This window comes from Schistocerca gregaria, chromosome 2, assembly GCF_023897955.1.
Source record: "Schistocerca gregaria isolate iqSchGreg1 chromosome 2, iqSchGreg1.2, whole genome shotgun sequence".
NCBI classification, from domain to species: Eukaryota; Metazoa; Arthropoda; class Insecta; order Orthoptera; family Acrididae; genus Schistocerca; species Schistocerca gregaria.
Genome location: NC_064921.1, coordinates 718,359,149 through 718,365,946, shown reverse-complemented (window position 1 = coordinate 718,365,946; position 6,798 = coordinate 718,359,149). Strand labels below are relative to the sequence as shown.

At 37.6% G+C, this 6,798-nt stretch overlaps 1 pseudogene; it reads right to left on the bottom strand.

The window, feature by feature from the left end:
- Nucleotides 1-6,156: 6,156 nt before the first annotated feature.
- On the bottom strand, nt 6,157-6,274 carry LOC126337106 (5S ribosomal RNA; annotated as a pseudogene).
- Nucleotides 6,275-6,798: the final 524 nt, after the last annotated feature.

Below are 6,798 nucleotides of genomic sequence, written 5' to 3'. Positions count from 1 at the left end.
ATTGTCTAGTCGTTGCGACTGCAACTGCCTAATTACCTCGCACCATAGTCCTTGGAAGACGGAAAAATACCAACTTGTGAACAATATGTCGAACAGCGGAAGTATACGTTGTAAAGTGATTCCTTTGAATAAGCTGGTTACGTTTCCTGTTCAGGTACATCATAGAGTCTCAAAAAAATTCATTTCAAAGTCAGTAAGAAAGAGGAAGTACAATTATTATAATATTGTTATATAATGGTCCAATTCTTGTTGAGGGAAAACAGTGTACGCCGCTTTTTTCATACATAAAAGTATCCACAGTTTCGCAGAACAAGGATAAATATCATGCAAGGGGTTTGCAGTTGTATATTTTCCAGAATACTCTGTCTTTTTATAACACAGTTAAAAGAAATAGTCCTTTACTGCCTATTCAATGCAGTTACAGTAACTTTGCATATATTTTAACTGGAATAACATCAGGGATTATTACATAAGAGTCCATAAGGAGGAGTAGTACTATGCGGTTTTATCAAAAGTTGTATTATAGTTTTAAGTGGAATTTCTGCATATCAAAAATCTGTTAGAATTATGCCATTACAATGTAGAACAAATGTATAATACCAAAAGGATAAATAAACTTCGCTGTTATTTCGTGGACTTATTGTTTGTTCGTGAAGACGAGAGACGAATTTAGCTTTCCACAGAGAAGCATATTTGGAACTTTCGATCATTTGGCCTTTTCTCCCAGCCCAGTGTCCGGTTTTCACAAGCCATAACTGTTCAGCTTAAAATGATCTTGTTCAAAACGAGAGAGCGTGACTGATGACCGAGCTTGGTGGGAGGGTCTCGAAAGAGGTATAAAAGCTACTCCATCATTCTCATGCGAAACAAATACCATCAGTCTGATAGGGCTCCATGTTCACCCTAGATGGCACATAATCCTTTTCCGCAATTTCTATATCATCCTGATGGTCGCGCATATCGCCTTTCATCGTGATATTTCTCACAACAGGTTTGTTTATAAATAAATCTTCTGCTACTAGTCACGATTTTTCTGTATTTAATTTTCGCACGACGCATTTCGGAAAATGGTTACCATTTTGAAGTGCTTTCTTGTGTGTCTTAAGCAATTTCTATTGATGATGTCAATGTGTGTGAATCTGCTTCATTTCGTTGACTTTTACTGCAATATAGTCCGCCTGTGAAGTGTAGCGGTAGCGTTTCCGCCTACCACTCAAGGGGCACTGGTTCGGTTCCCGGCTGAGGACTTAGTGTTGTGTGTCCTTCATCATCATTGACCCGCAAGGCCAAAGTGGAGGCAGCTAAACACGGCGGCAAAACTCCCCCACATAGGGCCTCCCGGCCAACAATGCCATAAGATCATTTCATTTCATTCACTGCAATATATAAGAAACAGGCGATTTTTTAGTTGGATATCGATTCTTTTGGTAAAGTTAGTGGCGAAATAGAAGAATTTGTACTTACAGTTTTCTAATGGCCCATTTGTGCAGAGTCTCACGAACACTAAATGTCACACACAACTTTTTGTACACTTTAAACATCGAAAACATACAAACAAAACACTTACAAAGATCTTCTTACAACTAGTCCGCAGAGATAACATTATAGGTCTTCCACAGATTATGATATGCTTTTGTACAGAGGTTATTTATCCTAACAATTTGGCTTATAAATTACTTATATCGATTTTACAGTCGTACTTATTTCTATGTTTTACTATTTTTATGTAAGTATACTATCGAAACATCTGAAGAAATTCACTGATTCACCTTTCAAGTTTTTCATTTATTATTTTATCTTGATATTTTCCGTAATGTGTTATCTCCAGTTCTTTTAGCAAATCCATTTTATGTCCTTTATTTAGTCAGTGGAGTACTTTGACATTTTGCACTTTTTTCCAAATGTCCTGTATTATGTATGTGTGTTGCTATTACTGATGTAGTGTGTTTGTTGTGTGTGTAGGCTTTAATGTTCTCGGTGCACCTGGTGCTGAAGTTTCGGCCTGTTTGTCCTAGGTAGAACATGGAGCATTCCTGGCATGTTATCTTGTATATTCCAGAGTCTGAATGTGGGTCATGATTACACTTTATATTATGTTAATTTTTGTTGTAGTTTATTAGATGTCGTGAATCACAGGAGAGCAGCGATTAGCAGTCTAACAACACTTTATTTCATAGTCACAGAACATACAATACAACATGTCAAAGATACACTGTCCTAAGAGTATACAAACAGTCTCTCACTTGCCCGAAGTACATCACTCTGTGACATCAGATATAGAAAACCCAATTTTTAGTTTGTGGTTTTTGAAAATATTTTCAATCTTCCGTGATACATTTCCTATAAATGGGATACTAGATATAGGTATGTTGTTCTCTTTTTGTTCTGTGGTGAAATTTGCATATGGGTCTTTCCTCACTTTGTCTAGGATTGTATCAACCATGGAAGCATTGTAATCATTGGCAACTGCAATCTTTTTCACTGTGTTTATTTCTTGTTGCATATTTACTTGGTTCAATGGTATTTTTGTTGTCCCATGTAGCAATGACCTGTATGCTGCCTTTTTGTGGATATTTGGGTGACATGAAGTTGCAGGGATTGTGATGTCAGTCATTGACTTTATCCTATAACTTTGAATGTGCATGTGTTGTTGTGTCTTGTAATATTTAGGTCCAGAAAGTTGATGCTTTTATTTTTCTCGTGTTCTTCAGTAAATTTGATTTTCTCATGTAGATTACTCTAATTATTTAGAATATCTGTGATGGCTTCGGTATCCCCTTTCACTAACAGTAGTGTGTCATCTACATATCTCCTATTAAATTTTATTTCCTTTAGGCAAGGTTCTTGGCTGTTAAATAATTTTTGTTCTATGTGATTTAATGTATATGTCAGCTATGGCACCAGATATACATGATACCATTGCTAGGTCGTCTGGTTGTTTATAAATTTTGCCATTAAATGTCAAAAGTTGAAAGAGTTCCATAAATTTGACAGCCTCTGTGTATGAAAGTTTATTGTGTTGCTTAAGGTTCTTTTGTCTTACTGTTAGAGCTTCTTGTATGGGTATTTTCGAGCAAAGGTTAGTGATGTCAAGTGATATAAACTGCACAATTTGGGGGATATAATATAATAAAATGATAATATAATAGGATAGGGAATGAATGATAATAAAATGTTGGAATGTGTGGCTTTTTTAAAATGGATGAATTAAAGAGATTAATTCTTTGGCATAAGGACAAGCACAATAAGCTAGGCATTGCCTGTAACGGGAAAGGAATCATTTTAGTTTATATTTATATAAATAAATCGTCTTCATAGTATTTTATGCGTACCAATTATTAATATTATGTCCGATCGCCGTCTCCTTGACTGTGGCCGTGTTGTTATATTCGGATCTTCGTAAATTTTCCGAAGTACACAGGTGGGCTTCCGTTCTTCTTATTGCATTATTACTTGAAAAAATAATAACTCTCACAAATATTCTGTTAATAAAACACTACTATATTTCTGTTCGATGCACATAGAAAATACACACAATGGCGGTCTGCAATTACTCGCTAAAAAATGTCGGTTCTCACTCGTTCACTCACTGAGCGAAACCTTCCTTTCAACAACTCGTACAAGAACAAAAACTGCTCTGTCTTTTAACATCTGAAAGTCAAAAATACCTGACGGTAGGCACAGGCTCTACGCTGGGCTACTACCACCTCATCTTTTCTCTTTGCTTTTAAAGAGGATGAAAACATAAAAGTAAGAAATGCAAAAGGTATATCACAGGGAGCTTTCTGGTGCTTAGTTCTTTAGCTAGCATCATGTTGTTTTTATGGAATATGGTGTTTCGTATGTATAATTTTTCATCAGCATGTTTTTCAGTTTTTGTAACAGTTTGTATGCTGCGCTATTTATAGAGTTGACCACGGGACGTATCGGATTTCCACCTTTGTGTATTTTTGGCTGTGCTCTTAGGCGTGGTGCTTTCAGATTCATGCATGTAAGGTATTTCTTTTCAGTTTCTATCAATAGGAAATGTGTGTTCTTTAATAGTTCCTTAATTTTACTTTGACATTGTTTGGTTGGATCTTTTTCAATGTGCTGAATATTATTATGGGCAAAAAGTTCATTTGCTTTGTCTATGTATTATTATTCTTCTTTCATCACAACTAATGTATTGCTTTTGTCAGACTTTACAACTACGGATTGGTTGTTTTTCAGTTTATTATTAATAAATTTTAGAGTTTTGCTTCATTTACTGCATATTTAGGTCTAAACTTATTTTTATTCATTTCCCCCTAGAAGCTTGCTTACTTTGTGACCTGTTGCTGCTTTCGTATTTTTACTTGATTTTGTAGCATCTGCTGCATTTTTTGTGCAGCTGCAACCTTTTTCAGTTTATGGCTGCTGAGGATAGGTTTTACATTGTATTTTAGTCCTTTTTAGAGTAAATCGTTTCCCCCTTGGTTGAATTTTGTGTCTGTGTTGTTCACCACTCTACCGGACAACACAGACATAAAATTCAACCAAAGAGAAAACGATCTACCCCAGAAAGGTCTAATATACAATACCAGTGTTACTCACCTCTTGAGTATAGCTCACGATTAAACTGGATTGGTACATGGTCTCATCTAAAACAGCAACAACAGTGTGCTACTTGCGCAAAATGGCAATCGTATAGCACTTCTTTGCCAGATAATAGCAATTTTACATATTTTCACACTAAGACATTTATATTTTCCGTGGGCTATTTTTAATTTTTCGTTACTTGACATCGCCGATACGAATTTCTCCATTCTTCATCATTTCATTCGTAATACATTTTATTTCATTAATTGTATCGTACAATCATTATAAAAGGCACTACCAACAGCAGTGATGTCTTCAAGGAGCCAATGTCTTAGATCACAGACAGGTCTGACGAATTTAGCGTATGTAGTTTTTATTTCCAGTGGTACTAAATTTCCTGTAGGTCAGGGGCTGGTGTTTTATTTCTGAACGCAATGATTTGCTACACACAATAATAACGAAGGGTTAGGAGTGTTCAGAAAGATGGAAATACACGTGATTCCTATAACCAAATGAAGACGTTTCAAAGGGTAGCGTCAGGCAAGACAATGTCAGAAAATTTCACACCTTGGTGTAAAAACGGAATCAGCCAGTCTTGACATAAATGTCAGAAGCGTCCGCTGATTTCCAGCGACGGCTACACGACTTTTGAAGTGTTCGGACGAAAATTATTGCAAAAAAAATTAGGTCTTTAAATATCGGACTTGTAACATATAACGCCTCTACGATGGCTGACTGACCTATATAAATAATGAGTAAATTATCACCGCCGACAGTTTTTCGACGTGGAATTGGATCAATTGGACACATTCTTCCATTTTATGTATGATAAAGAATGTGCTCAATTATCTCGACTCGTCATATATTTGAAACACGTTGGCACTGTGACATATGCACGCCCGGCAAGAAAATGGTGTATGATTATAATCGACATGAAAGCAGGTATGCACGGAATTGGGTTTCTTTGCATCTTTTATAGATTAATGCGCTTGCACCTGCATGGAAATGTGCAGCAGAGTGTTATTATTCATTCTCTTCTGAAAGAGGAAGTGGAAAAATTATTACAGGAAATATTTTTATTACATCTACTACAGTTGACATTTTTGATATTATCCTAATCTCATTCTTAGTATGTCTTTCCATTAAACAAGTCTGAGGTGGTACACATAGGGTTTGATGCTGCTAGTAAATTTGAAACGACAAAACTAAAAATGCAGTAAAAATTTTTTATTGCTACTCGTAATTCGGGAGGCAGAAGAAGATAAATTTTCACGTTTCTGGTACTAAGAGAGGTACACTGATTTCCTTACTAGGCATGCCTGAAGTTTATTCTCAACGCCATTCCATTGCAACGACAATGTGTCAGTATTAATATAAAACTAAACCAATTCCTCCCGAAGAGGCCATGGAGAGCCAACGGTACCGACCGGCCGCCGTGTCATCCTCAGGCCATAGGCGTCACTGAATGCTGATATGGAGGGGCATGTGGTCAGCACACCGCTCTTCCGGCCGTCTGTCAGTTTCCGAGACCGGAGCCGCTACTTCTCAGTCAAGTAGCTTCTCAGTTTGCCTCACAAGAGCTGAGAGCATCCCACTTGCCAACAGCGCTCGGCAGACCGGATGGTCACCCATCCAAGTGCTACCGTAGCCCGACAGCGCTTAACTTCGGTGATCTGACGGGAACCGGTGTTATCACTGCGGCAAGGCCGTTGGTCGTCAATATTAGTATGCAGACACGAAAAAAAGGAAAGATGATTACAGTTAACGTCCTTATGATATCGTAATCATTATACACCGAGAAACCACTCAGCTTTTACAAATATAGAGATGAAAATCGGTTTTGACTAAACCAGTGGAACAGTCCCCACCTCTCCCTGAATCATGTATGTCGTGAAGTACATTTACATTCTCCGTACCGTGGAGCTTTTATGCCCTGAGGTGACGAAAGTCGTGGGACAGCGATATGCACATGTACAGATGGCGGCAGTATCGCTTACAAAAGCTACAAAAGGACAGTACATTGACGGAGCTGTCATTTGTACTCAGGTGATTCGTGTGAAAAGGTTCCCGACGTCATTATGACCGCACGACGGGAACTGACAAACTTTGTACGCGGGCTAGTAGTTGGAGCTAGACGCATGGGACATTCCATTTTGGACTTTTCTCTTAACGACAGATAACATCGGTGGCTGCGTAGAATTGTCAGTGCTAACAGACAAGCAACACTGCGTAATATAA